Here is a 15,314-nt window from a genome sequence, read left to right as displayed (position 1 = left end):
TAACTTTGAATGGTCACTCCACACAAGCAAAGTACCAGCAAAGGAGGGGGAAAAAAACTCCAGAGAAGTTCCTGAGACAGGAAGTCTAGTCCTGCCGAGAATGTAATAAGGGTTAACAGAGAGTCAGTTTCTGTAAGCAACACCAGAATGTTTCCTTCCTGTCTTCCTTACAGGATTAGGCCAGTAATTTCTTCTAACAATCGGTTCTCTGAACTGCTTAGAATGTTAAGAACCGGTTCTAGCGAATAGGTGCGAACTGGTAGAATCCCACCCCTGGTACAACCACAACCAACTCCCAAATTTCTGTTGCTAAGTGAGACAGTTTTCAAGTGTCTTTTGTCCCATTTACCACCGTTTGCACCATTGTTAAGTTGAATCACTGCAGTCCTTAAAGTAGTAGCATGGTTATTAAGTAAATCTTCCTTCCGCCTTGACTTTGCTTGTCAGAAGGTGGCAAAAGGTGATCACAAATGATTCTGGAGATATTTCAACCATCATAAATACATGCCACTTGCCAAACCATCCAGATTTTGATCCTAGGACAATGGGGATGCTGTGATGGACGTTAAATGTGAAAAACAGTCATGTCACTCTTTTCAGTGCCATTTTAATTTTGAACAGTCACTAAATGAATGGTTCTAAGGGTCAAGGACTACCTGTATTTCACAAGGTTTTTTTTTAATGGAAATTCAGAGAGGTGTGTTGTGTTTTAATTTACAGAGAATATCCATATTCATGGATGTTTGACAAGGCCATCTAAAACATAAAAGATGATTGATGATGATGATGAAGAAGAAGAAGAAGAAGATATAACAGCAACATAGTTGAATGCTCGGTCAAATGGCTAGCATGAAAAGCCATCAAAAAGTTTGCAAGGTTTATATGGCTGCCTACCTTGTAGAAGACAACTCTGGGCAGCTCTCCACAATAGTAAAACCAAAAATAATACAAACAAGAAAACAGAAACAAGAAGAAACCCATGACATTCCATGCAACAATCTACACAAAAGTTCATGCTCTTTCATATGAAGCTCAGTTCCTTTGGGCTTATTGGATATGTTCAAATGATTTTCTTGGCAACAAAATGGTGGTGGTTTGCCAATACCTCACCGGAGGTTTCTAAGAAGAGAGTGGATAGTTACTTGTCTGAAATGATATAGGATATTCTGTTTGAGCAAAGGGCTGGACTAGAAAACCTCCAAGGTCCCTTCCAGCTCTATTCTGATTTGATTTGTATTTGCCTCGTTGCACAGTATTTTCCTGTTTTACTTCCCAGTCCAACCTAAAGCCTGGTAGTCTCCCATCCAAGCACTAATGACGCCTGGCCCTGCTTAGCTTTCTAAGACATCTTTGGCGATGCCATTCAGTTGGGCAAGCATAAGGATGTACTCAAACTGAGCTCAGTGCCTGATAGCAACATGGACACCTCATGTGATATATATATACGTGATTTGCCATTGCCTCAGTCTGGAAATAATCATCAACGTTGTCACCTTTTTGAACTTGCCTATAGCCCTAGACATCCACAGTGCTCTTCCAACCAAACAGTAGAAGGCAAGAACTGGAGGCTGCAGAAACTGTGGGATGGTGCCACAAGTGGGTGCTAAGGAGTGGGGGGTGAGTCAGGAGGGTGCTGCAGGAGGGCAGGCATTATGCTATAGACTGCAGTAGGTTGAAGGTAAAAGGCTCCTCAGGAGAAAAAGCAGTGGGAATGACTTAGGAGGACAACATATAACCTTCCTTGCTGGCTTCCCCATTGACTTTGCTCGCGGGAAGCTAGTGAGGAAAGTTGCCATAGCTATCAAAATGTCAATATCGCAATCATGTCACTGTGGAGACATTGCAATAGCCAGAACTTTGATGGCTGATTACAAGTCCATTTTTTTCCCCGTGCTGTAGTTTCACTTGATCTGAGTTAATGGACCTGTAATTGTCATGCAATCCAACCCACGCTTAACTAACTTGCTAATAAACACATCGTCCAGTTCTCCTCTTTTGCATAATCAATTCAGTAGAGTGGTCCCACAATCTATTAGGGAAATTTTCCAATCCAAAAATTAGGTAAGGTTAATTTAGCAATTCCATACTGACTTCTAGTCATGATTGCATTGCCTTCAAAAACATACCAATCAATTTTTTTATGATTTGCTCTAGAATCGTCCCAAGTACCAATGTCAGATTTATGTCAGGATTCTGGCACTTAAATCATGAGTCTCGAGCCAAATTTCCAAAACTTCAAAAGGATTTATTGGGAGTTAAAAAGTGCGGCATTGCCTGGGTGTAGCCAATTCTGAGACACATTGTTCTTTGTCACCCTTGACCCAGGTGTTCCCCCACCCCCTGGGTGTATCATAATTCATATCCTCCAATGGGACACATCCATAGCCAAGAGTCATCAACCATGCTCTCCGGTTAGAATTTTGTGCGGCAGAAACTTCGATCACCTAGTTACTATCTTGAAAACATTTATGAAATGCAGTTTCGGTTGCAAGCTATCACACTGCTCCCCCCATCCTTTCTATTGGCAACTCTAAAAGACCATAGAATTATTTTATGAGTTGACAATTTACAGTCTTCAGTTTACTGTATCTTCTGACTTCCCCCTTCCAAGATAGAGGTGTGTCCTTTCTTCCCATCATGTGGCCCTTCATCTCCAGAATTTCTCAAAGTTAATACATAGGATTCAGCCAGACTTTGGTGTCTTGAGATGCCATTTCTTTGGCTCTGGAGACTTAACCTCAACGTCAATCCCGTATTTCAAGTTTGTCCCTTTATCTTGTTCTACACGATTGCTTGGTAGAACACAAATCTTGATGAACGAGGCTACATCAAAACCCCTGGGAAGGTCCCTTAGGCCAGTGATCCCCAACCTTTCTTATGCCGCGGCCCGGTATCCCCAACCTTTTTTATGGCGCGGCCCGGTACCGGCATTAGCTGGGCACCGCCATCTTTTTTGATGAAAAAGTGCTTCCGGTGACCTCACCAGAAGCACTTTTTCATCAAAAAGATGGCGCGTAGCGCTTCGGTGAGCTTTCCAGGTAGAAATGGCTTTCTACCCGGAAAAGCTCACCAGCGCTGGCGCCGCATCTTTTGATAAAAAGTGCTTCCGGTGAGCTTTCTACCGGAAAAGCTCACCGGAAGCACTTTTCATCAAAAAGATGGCGGCGCCCAGCAAACCAGCGGCCTGGTAGGACTTGTTCCACGGACCGGTACCAGTCCGCGGACCGGTGGTTGGGGACCCCTGCCTTAGGCTTCTGGGGATATTTCTCATTCAGAGTTGGTTTAATGTCAAGGTTCCAACTAATGAACCCAACCAATTCAGCACCAATTCAGAGACTTTCAGCTTTCTCATTGAACTGTTTTATTGAGTACATCATTTCGGCATGAATGAAAAAAAAACCAGCTCTAAATGTTTCCCATGGTTTCCGTATAATTAAAGAATAGATCATGCCCTCCCTCATAGTCACAGGTCACATTGTCCAATTAGATGTTCTGGCACCTTCAGTCTCTGTCCAGCACCTGTTGCAATGACCTTGGTTCCCATGGGATGGTCTGTTATTGCTGTCTGGGCGGACATTCCATAGCTCCCTCCTTCCCCCCAGAGTGTGGCAAAATGAGATACGGAAAGATGGCTGTGACAGGCCTGATCAGTTTCGAAGTTGACATTTAGTTGACACTTGTGGTCATTTGCAACCTCTCTGATAACATCTGGATATATATTCCCTATAAGGTTCTTGTGATGACCTGGGGTGTGGCACCTAGCCAGAATAATAAGTAGGGGTCTCTTTATTAGTTCCAACTTTGCCGCCAATGTCCCGGTTACTTTCCAGTCTGGAGAAAAACATTCCAAGGAACCTGCAACAGCCTTTGATTACAGATATTCTAGTCTAAAACGTTACAAACAGAAAACTTTAAACTATGAATTCAGCAAGCCAGAATAAGGTAATAAATCTGGTAGGGCAAGATAAGGAGTTCCAGAAGTGAAGTAATGCGTCAGTAAATCAAACCAGTTGGGAGGATGCCAGGAACTCACAGAACAATAGCCAACATGAGATTTACTCAATGTTTGTTTCCAACAAACATCCCTCCCAAACTCCTTTAAACTCCCTTCCCAGGTGTGCCTTGTGAAGGAAATCAGGACCCTTTCCCCCCTCGTAAGCCACACAACTCACTTTGCTCTCTTCTTCATTCTTCCCTGCTTGCCCTAGGATGAAGTGGGGGTGGGCCTTGGTCTTCCTCTGAACCCCCTCTCCCCGTTCCACCTCTTCCCTGCTCTGCCCAGACTGACTTTGCCCTTCCCCAGTTTCCTCCACAGCCAACAGAGCCTCTCTCCCACTCCCTGTCGGCTGTTCATCATCCTCTTCAGATTCAGACTTTGATGGGGGCATGAGAGTTCTGGGAACTGCCCTTGCAAATATTCCAGATGCCCTCAATCCTTTTCATAGTCAGGGCTCTGGTTGATATTGATTCATTGATTGATGGGTTCCATTTTATAACCAACTACAGTCAAGGTACAAGGTACAATGTAGTAAGGTACAATTACAAGACTTATAGGACTTTGGTGGTACAATCATGCATCCAAATAATCGCAAAAAAGATCTCAACCCATTAAAACAAAAACCATTTTAAAAGCCCCCAAAGTAAGCAATTAAAAAAAAAGGAGCCTAAGAAACAAAGGCCCTCTTAAATATTTCCATTTTTCATAATTTCCTTAAGCCTATTAAGGAAAGGGTAGTTTGCATTCACTGGCATGGGTTAATGGGCTGATTGGATGCTAAGAGACTAGGAGTCAACTAAACATTAATAGACATTATATAGCAGTGATTTTTCTTAAGCGTAGCTGGCATTTAGTAGATTCCATGCCCAGTGCTGAGTTGGAAATCAGTCGTCAAATGTAGTGGCTATAAGAAATGCAATCTTTGGTTATTTTTCAGAAACTAAAACTAGGGGTGTCAAACTCAATTTCACTGAGGACCACATCAGGGTTGTGTTTGACCTCAGAGGGCCGGGAGGTTGCGGGGGGTAGGGTCAGGGCTGGGCATGGCCATGATAGGTTTGGCTGAGGTGGGCATTGCCATAGTGGTAGGGACATGGGACCGCACCTCCACACACATGGCTTTATACACTTATAAAAATAGAGAGGCGTACATTTCTGTTATTTTGTTTTTTTTAATAGTTACTTGATCTATTTGCTCATCTTATGAGGAAGGGACCAGATCAAGAAACTGACTCCATATAGTAGCAGAATCCTGCAAGCCTGAAAGGTAAAATATTTTAGCTTTCCTCCCTTTTATAATCTTCTGAGTCAAGGGTGGCTTCCTGCGGCACTCCGGAGGCCCCATTTTGGGCCTAGAAGGCCTCCTGTAGAACTCTGACAGCCAAAACTGGTTGCGGGGTGAATTTGCTATTTCCAGGCTGGCCCCATGGGCCAGATGTAAGCACCCCACAGGCTGGATCTAGCCTGTAGGCCTTGAGTGTGACACCCCTGCCTTAAACCATTGCTGGCTTCAAAACAGTAATGTAATATTTCAGCATGACAATAGGATACAGAGAAACTCAGAAAATCCAAAAGAGGCAGTTCCCACAAATCAGGGAACGGGTTTAAAATGTCAAGATGGGAACCATAATAGTCTGATCAAAGCTTCACCTATATTTTTTTAAAATGAGTCACACCTGGAAGTGTGAAGAGCTACTTGAAGCAGGTACGAATACATGTCCACTTGCCCATCTAACATTGTTCTGACTGCCCACAGCTCTTGAAAGTGATTGTGGGAAGAAAGCAGAGGAGGTGTAAAGAAGCAGCACAACACAGATATAAGAATAAAATCAAAAGAGGCCTTAATTAATTCACTATCAATCTGGCTGGGAATTTACTTGTTAGAGGTTTCAAGATTGTGTTTTAGCATTAAACTAACATTAAACAGACTTTCCTGAAAGCTGTGCAGTGCCGGCTTCTTTACTAACTATGTGGGGTTGGCTATCATTAGACTGGAGCCCTAGGTTGAGCCTAATGATGCAACCCACACCTGGCTCATCACAAGATCCATCACATGACCCCCACCTGACAGGACCTCCCCATCACAAGACCTACTGACCATACCAAGCCCTTATAAACAGAGTTCACTGACATTGACGTTCCCTGAACACGTTACCTAGCCTGGTGAAACGTTCAGAAACCAATCACAAGCTCAGAGAATGAACCTCCAACCTCATCTACGGAGCTACAGATATTTGCCACCCTTGCAAGCCAGCCCTATGATTAAGCAACCCTAGTGTTCTGACCCAAGCTCAGAGAACAGACTCCTTGTCCTGGGGGGACCTTTTTTATTCATCCTCACACCATAGTTCTACAGATAGGTTTTGCCACCTTATCAGTTCTTGCAAGGTGCCAGCCCTATGATTAAAGTAAAACCCTAGTGTTCTGACCCATGGCTCAGAACAGAATCACAAAACAGACTCCTTGTCCTGGGGGAACCCTTTTTATTTGCTCCTCTGTGAATTCCTATGGGAGAGGCCATTCAGCATCCACTTGTGCCCTTTCTTCCGAGTCAACCCCTGTTCCTTAATTGTTCCCTTCTCCTGACAGCTCTGCGCATGCATGCATCTGGAACAGGCTCCAGCTATTCTTCTTCCCCACTTATCTCCAACTCCAAAGGCAGCTGATAAACGTCAGATGGCCCTGGCCCTCCCATCTGCCTCCAATGCAGAGCACCCATCAGAGCCTTCCCCAGACTCCAGGACTGGCCAAAGTTCCTCCCCAACCTCCTCACTGTCCGAGTCTGCCACCAGCTCTGCTGGCAGCTGGCAGGCCACAACACCTAGGCAGAAATAAGAATTGCCGGTGACCCCCTCTATGATCTCACAATGGTTATTCCTCAAAATAAATTGGCAAACCTAAAAAGGCTAGCAGGACTCACGACACAGCATGAGTTCTTGTGCATTCAACATAAGTACAATTCATCATCATCACCATCATTTTAGCCATTGTCTACCCACTGCATGATGAAGGCCTCTTCTGTTTTCAAGCAATACAGTCAGTGGTGGTATTCAAAAAAATTTACTACCAGTTCTGTGGGCGTGGTTTGGTGGGCATGGTTAGGTGGGCATGGCCATGTAACTGGGTGGGCATGGCTTTTTTTTTTTTTTTTGCAGCCATCCCCCCACCCATTTTTTTGGGCCTTCTGGACCTCAGAGGAGCCTCTGGGGGGGGGGGGGCATTTTTGCTCCCAGAAGTCTCCTCTGGGGCTCAGGAAGAAAAAAAAACAGAGCATAGGAGTGGCACGCAGCACCCCTCCACACTCCATTTTGGGACCTTCCTGGCCTCAGAAGAGCCTCGGGGGAGGGGGGCGTTTTTGCTCCCAGAAGGCTCCTCTGGGGCTCAGGAAGGCATAAAATGGAGGGGGGTTGAGCCCCTCCCTCCATTTTTTGCCTTCCTGGGCCTCAGCAAGGGGGATCCTGGCACAGGTGATAGTATGAACAGCTGATTGTTGGGAGGGGGGAAAAAGAAATAGCTTAAGGGGCAAGCGTCAGGTGGGTGGGGTGAGTGAGTATCAGGCAGGCGGGGCAAGCGAGTCAGCGGCGATCAGGCGACCAGGTCGGGAGTGTGGCCAGTCAGAACTTACTACCGGTTCGGCAACCCTTGCTACCGCTTCGCCCGATCCGGTGCAAACTGGCTGAATACCACCACTGAATACAGTCCTGAGCTTTCTTTGATGTCGTTGATCCATCTTGTTTTATGCCTCTTTCATGGATGTTTTTTTATTAAGTGGGATCCATTCTATGACTTCCTTGGACCTGCCACCAGTTCTTCTTGATTCAGCCCATTTCTATTTCTATTCTTTTACTCTCTTGATGACATCGTGTATTTTCGTTTGGTCTCTAATCCACATGTAGGTCTTCCTATTTTGCATTGTAATGCCGAGCATGTATCTTTCCATGGCTCTTTGTGCCACCCATAGCTTTTGTATCGACTGTGAGGTTAGTGTCCATGTTTCACTGGCATATGTTAGAGCAGTACAATTATTTGGTTCCAATTCCTTTCTTACAAGCTGACCATACCCTGCCTCTCCTAGAATCCCTTCAAAGGCTGCCAATTAGTTACAGTTGTAAACTGGCAAATGAGAAGCAAATCAGATTTAATTAATTGGATTTGGTGGACAGACCCTTCATTAACTGTACGGCTTAAATTATTCTACTATTCTCATTTGGGGGGGGATGTGGTTTCTGCCCCCATTACTCAAAGATCAACTGCAGCTCTCAGTTATTTATTTGTTTGTTTATTAAATTTATATGCCACCCATTTCACCGTTGAGTGACTCTGGACTGCTTACATTGTAAAAATGGAAATATAAAATATGCAAACATGGAACGTTAAAAGTTAACAAAACGTAAATCAAGCCTGCTTCCAAATTGCCTGACTGATTTCTCTTCCGCCCCCAGATCCTTCCTAAAAATATTCCAGAGAACTGGGGAAGTTTTGACTACCCTCAGATAAATTAAGGAAATCACACTCGTTAGTTCAGTATGCTGGGAATGAAGATATTGTCCCTTTTGCTGCAAAATGCTTACTTTTTTCAGGTGGTCAGAACCTGGAAGATAGAAAAATTGAATTACCTTTAAAAGAAAAAAAGAAAAGGAACTCTGGTTCTCTCTTCCACTGCTGGTACTGGAGGACTGCCACTTTGAAATCCTGCTGAGCCTCACAAAAATGGCAGTAGTGCCATGTCTAGCTTTGTCAAAATCTTTTTCATCTTTCTGAAAGTTGAGTTAAGCTCTCTTTCTTCAATAGCATTAATTCATGGGGCATGGAGATTGGAAATGCAAGCAAATTGACACATGTCACCATTTATTAATCCAATTTGTTTCAAAAGTCCAACAGTGGCCCTGCTCGCTACTACACAAAGTGTGCTGCTTGGCCTAAAGGATCTGGGTAGGGTAAGAGGCTACCCTGTTTGTTCCATATTAGCATACTCGAAATACCCTCTTCTGATTGGTCCAGAGACGCTGCACAGTGATTGGGTCAAGTGAACTACTGTGATTGGCTCAATAGGAATCAACCGCGATTGGCCGGGCCGATCGCGGGAGATTCAAAGAGCCGTCATTGGCTGGCGAGCCACGAGCAATCCCTATATGAAGGGCTGCCGCGGCTCCGAGGTCTAGCACAGATCTGTACAAAAAAATAAAGAGCTGAAAAGTCACACTGGTCTCGAGTCCCTTTTTCCCGCGATCTTGCACTTGTCACCTTAGTGACACACATACACACTTAATTTCCCCACCCCACCCCTTCTGTTTAAAACTAGAATTTTATGCTCCTTATTTTCAGTTCAAAGTGATATGGAGTTGTGCACTGCTCTGTGGTTTGAGAACTGAATCAGGATAGGTTCGAAAAGAGTAATTGTGTCAAGAAATGAAACAGCATTTGTTGGTCAAACACAGGGGTGTTAAACTCGCATCGTCACGGCGTCATCGCGTGATTTATTAGGACTTTTTTCCCCTTTGCTAAACCGGGCATGGGCGGGGCCTGCAGGCCACAAGTTTGACAGCCCTGCTCAAACACTACCAATTATAACCATCTTTCTTAATCTTGGCAACTTTGATATAGGTGGACTACAACTCCCAGAATTCTCTCTGCAGCATGCAGTCTGGCAAATTCTGGGAGTTGAAGTCCACATATGTGAAAGTTGCCGCAGTTGAGAAGCACTGATTTAGAATGTTTGAGTCAATTAACTTCATTTGGAAATATACATCTATTTCGAAGAAGCGGTTCATCCAAAATGCAATTTTGCAAAGGGGAAAGGCGTCTAATAGTCTCTCTGTGGGAAGAAATCCAGTGGAACTCATGATACTGAGAATATGTGTGTGGGGCCTTCACAATCTACAGTATATTAGAACCATCCCACTATTAGGCCAGGTCAACATCACAAATTTTTTTGAAGTTTTCAGTATTTCTTTATAAATACACAGTATTTATAAAGAAATACAGTATTTATAAAGAAATACATTTTTCAGCAATGATGTTGCACATTGACTTAGAATTAGAATAACAGAGTTGGAAGGGACCTTGGAGGTCTTCTAGTCCAACCCCCTGCTTAGGCAGGAAACCTTGCACCACTTCAGACAAATGGCTGTCCAACATCTTTTTAAAAAATTCCAGTGTTGGAGCATTCACAACTTTTGAAGGCAAGTTGTTCTACTGATGAATTGTTCTAACTGTCAGGAAATTTCTCCTTAGTTCTAAGTTGCTTCTCTCCTTGATTCGTTTGTACAAGCAATCCTTGCATTTAAAACCGGTTGCAACATCCTCATGGTCACATGCACGAAATTTAGGCAGTTGGCAACTGGAATATATTTACAATGGTTGCAGTGTCGGGGGGTCACATGATTGTCCTTTGGGCTTCCAACCAGCAATGTCAATGGGGGAAGCCAAATTCACTTAATGACTGTAGCAACAGAGGTTGTAAAATAAGGTGCTGATCACTTAATGACCACCTAGTAATGGAAATCCCAATGCCAATTGTGGTCATAATAGAGAACGGAGGACAGGAACAAAGAAGGGGAGACAGGAACAAAGTCTGACGTTTGTAATCCTCTTATATCTATTTCAATCACAATAGAGCTGGAAGGGACCTTGGCAGTTTCTAGTCCAACCCCCTGCTCAAACACTCTGTATACAACATAGAGTGAAAAGGGAGTAGAGTGAAAGGGGGGAATCAGCCTAGAATCTCTACATAGTCATAAGAGAATTAAATCAAATTAACAGGTTAACAGAGTTGGAAGGAACCTTGTAGGCCATCTACTCCAACTCCCCCTGCCCAAGCAGGAGACCCTACACCATTTCTGACAGATGGCAGTCCAGTCTCTTCTTGAAAGCCTCCAACAATGAAGCATCTACAACTTCTGTAGGCAAACTGTTCCACTGGTTAATTATCCTCACTGTTAGGAAGTTTCTCCTTAATTCCAGGTTGATTAGTTTCCATCCATTGTTTCTTGTCATGCCTCCTGGTGGTTTGGAAAATATGTTGACCCCCCCCCCCCCTCTTCTATATGGCAGCCCCTCAAATACTGGAATACTGCTACCATGTCATGCCTAGTGCTTCCTTTCTCTAGACGGGCCATACCCAATTCTTGCAACCTTTCTTCATATGTTTTTGTCTCTGGGCCCTTGGCCATTTTAGTTGCTTTCTTTGCACTTTTTCCAAAGTCCCAACATCGTTTTTGTAATGTGGTGATCTAAACTGGTGCAATGTTCCAGGTGTGGTCTTCCTAAGGATTTATAAAGTGGTACTAATATTTCACATGATTCTGATTCTATCCCTGTGTTTATACAACCAAAGACTCTGTTAGCTTTTTGGCTGCCGCCGCACATTGCTGGCTCATGTTTAAGTGATCGTCCACTAGGACTCCAAGGTTCCTCTTACAGTTACTGTTTTTGAGCCAGGTTTCGCCTAATATGTACTTGTACCTTTGGTTTTTCTTGCCCAGGTGTAAAACCTCGCTTTTCTCCACATTAAATTTCATGTTGTTGGATAGGGTCCATTGTTCAAGTCTGTCAAGATCTTTTTGGATCCTGAGTTTGTCTTCTGGGGTGTTGGCTGTTCCTGCCAGCTTAGTATCATCTGCAAATTTGATGAGTTCCCCTTCTGCCTGTTACTTCTTTGCCATCTTCTCTCTTTAGATGACCAACTGTTTCCTTGACTTTTTTCTTGTTAAATGTTGAAAGAAACTTTTTGTATTATTATCCTTGACTTTTGTTGCAAGTCTTTGTTCATTCTGAGCCTTTGCTTTTTTGACTTCATCTTTGCAAATTCAGACTATCTGCTGATATTTTGCCTTAGTTATTTGTTCCTCTTTCCACTTTTTGTACTTATCCTTTTTGTCTTTCAGTTTATCAGAGAGATCTTTCTGCAACCATGCTGGTTTCTTCTTGGATTTTTTGTTTTTTGTTTTCAATGGTATTATGTTGAACTAGGGTTTAATGATCATATTTTTCAGTATTTCCCACACTTCTTGAGTTGTTTTTCCCTTATGGATTTTTTTATCCATGAATTTTTCTTAGGTTTTCTCTGAGTTTGTTAGAATTGGTCCTTTTAAAGTTTAAGATACTGGTTGGATCTTTAATTACTCTGTTAGAATCTACAAAATAAGATGAATGCTAACATTCATTCATTCCTGTGAATGCTAACAATGTATAAGTGATGGAGAAGGTATTTTTCTGACATTCCCTTATTGTTAATACTGTGTTCTGAAGTTATTTTTATTTTTTATTTTTTTCAACACTTTATTGGGTTTTTCCATTTATACATAATACCATTACTAATTGAACAATACTGTGACAATATATATACACTTATACATCCTATCCAATCTTTCAATACACACCACTTCCTCACCCTCATAACTATTTATATACATTATTTACATTTTCTATTCTTATATCTATTGTCAATTCAGATTCAGATGTCTGCATTGCGTAAGAACCTGGTCTTTAGTATTAATACAATCAAACTATCTAGAATCTCTCTCGGATGTCTTCCTGCTGGTTGGGATGAATTTAGTGCCTTTGCTATTTAAATTCTGGAGACAGATTGTTAGTGCTTTAGCAGCAAACTGATATGCAGTTTGGTTGCATATCTGAGGAAAAGTACTGTATATTTTAATGAAGTATCTGAAGGGCAATTGTGGAAGAGCAGGCTGAGGGTGGGATTAAATGTGTCATTAGTTTGGAATCTTTGCACTCCCAGAAAAGACATAAATCCATAAATTTGACCCTTATCTATTGCCAAGGTAGCTTTGACCCTTAGTTGACCAAAGTCTTGTGTATAGGTAGCAATAATAAACTCTTCTTTGCCTTGAATTCAATGAATGCTCCTGATTATTTGTACCTGAGGCATATCCTTAATTGTATATTTTTCTGGATAGGGTTGGATTTGAGGTCCTGATATGCATGCCCACAATAAATAGAAAAAGATTCTGATTTCTCTTGAGAAAATTATTTAAGACAAATCTACAAGGTCAAAATGCTGATGAATTTATGAACTGAAGTTTTCAGTTCTCTGTGCCATAAGTAAACTCTCATATTTAAATATAAATGCCTATATTGTCAAGCATCGGGGAAATCAGGAGATTCAGGCAGTTCAAATGAGTATAAAGATTTATTGCAAGCTTAAGTTCTCTACAAGAATCTGACCAACTAACAATCAGGGGAAATACATGGGAGATAAGGGAGGCATTCAAGGTGGGCTCTTGCAGATGCACAGGGACTCGTGACTTAATGATGCATTTGACTCCTCCCTTGGACTCAGTCTGGTCATTTCTTATACATATTTGCCTACATAAATACTTGTCCCCAATCTTAATTTCATAATTGATGTGTTATATTTTTAATTCATTTTCATTTTAATTCATTTTTAATTCATCTTCCAAATAAGCAGTTGCAGTGCGTCTCATCCTCCATCCTTACTCTTTTTATGATTTGAGACTCTAAATCTGCATTTGCTATAATAACAGAAATTTTGTGGGAAATGAAATGCAGAGATTACAGGCAATTTTGCAGAAGCCCTCTGCCAGGATGAAAGTGGCTTTTTGGGTCAAAACAAAGACAAACACTGAGCGACAAATTAGACAGAGGCAGCAGGCTAATATGTAGATCAAACTGATTAAATACACACAACAGTGGGATGAGAAAATTCTAATCTGAACATGTCAGAAGATTAAGTCAACAACAGGTGCCAGAAGTACAAAAATAAGATTGTGGTTGTATGGAAAGATGCTGAAAGCTGAGAGATGGGCAAGCATTGCAAAAGGCAAGATTATTTTGCTGTGCCCATCATAGACACATTGGCTCATTTGCGATGCAAGAGAGACAGTCACTGAAATAAACAAACATGTTATGACTTATTTTTTTTCTGACTGGAAGACAAGCCAGGTGGTTGGATGGAATCAGATTGACAAGAAGGTTGCTTTTTATAACACATAAAGTTTATTGCTGAATCTGGGGTGCATTCATAATAGAATGGAGTCTTCAAAATAATTACTTCCTCCGGGATCCTGTATAGACCATTACATGCTAATAATGATGGTTACCATTCCAGTCTACACTAGAATAGAATAGAATAGAATAGAATAGAATAGAATAGAATAGAATAGAATAGAATAGAATAGAATAGAATAGAATAGAATAATTGGAAGGGACCTTGAAGGCCTTCTAGTCCAACCCCCTACTTAGGCAGGAAGCCCTATACCACTTCAGACAAATGGTTATCCAATCTCTTCTTAAAAAGTTCCAGTGTTGGAGCATTTACAACTTCTGGAGGCAAGTTGTTCCACTGGTTAATTGTTCTAACTGTCAGGAAATTTCTGCTTAGTTCTAAGTTGCTTCTCTCCTTGATTAGTTTCCACCCATTGCTTCTTGTCCTGCCTTCAGGTGCTTTGAAGAATAGCTTAACTCCCTCTTCTTTGTGGAAGCCCCTGAGATATTGGAACTCTACTACAGTGGTGGGATTCAAAAAATTTTTACTACCGGTTCTATAGGCGTGTCTTGGTGGGCGTGGCAGGGGAAGGACTGTAAAATCTCCAGTCAGAGATGATATTTGCCTGTTCTCAGAACTACTCAAAATTTCCATTACCGGTTCTCCAAAACTGGTCAGAACCTGCTGAATACCAGCTCTGCACTATTATCATGTCACCCCTAGTCCTTCTTTTCATCAAACTGGACATGCCCAATTCCAGCAACCGTTCTTTATATGTTGCAGCCTCCAGTCCCCTAATCATCTTTATTGCTCTTCTCTGCACTCTTTCTAGAATCTCAACATCTTTTTTACATCATGGCGACTGAAATTGGAAGCAGTATTCCAAGTGCGGCCTTGCCAAGGCACCATAAAGTAGTATTAACACTTCATATGATTTTGATTCTATCCCTCCGTTTATACAGCCTAAAACTGTGTTGGCTTTTTTGGCACCTGCAGCACACTGCTGGCTCATATTTAAATGATTGTCCACTAAGACTCCAAGATCCCTCTCACAGTTTCTACTGTTGAGGTACCACATATACTGTACCTGTGCATTTTGGTTTTATTGCCTAAATGTTGAACCTTACTTTTTTCACCATTGAATTTCATTTTGTTAGATAATGCCCAGTTTTCAAGTCTGTCAAAATCCTTCTGTATCTTAAGCCTATCTTCTGGAGTATTGGCTGTTCCTGCCAGCTTGGAGCCATCTGCAAATTTGATGAGTTTCCCATCTATCCCCTTGTCCAAATCATTGAGGAATGATGTTGAAGAATACTGGGCCTTAAAAAAAGGCCTTGGGATCCCCCA

Source organism: Notechis scutatus, chromosome 2 (genome assembly GCF_049901735.1).
Source record: "Notechis scutatus isolate UNSWTSFEM ecotype Mainland chromosome 2, rNotScu1.2, whole genome shotgun sequence".
NCBI classification, from domain to species: Eukaryota; Metazoa; Chordata; class Lepidosauria; order Squamata; family Elapidae; genus Notechis; species Notechis scutatus.
This window is presented reverse-complemented; position numbering follows the sequence as displayed.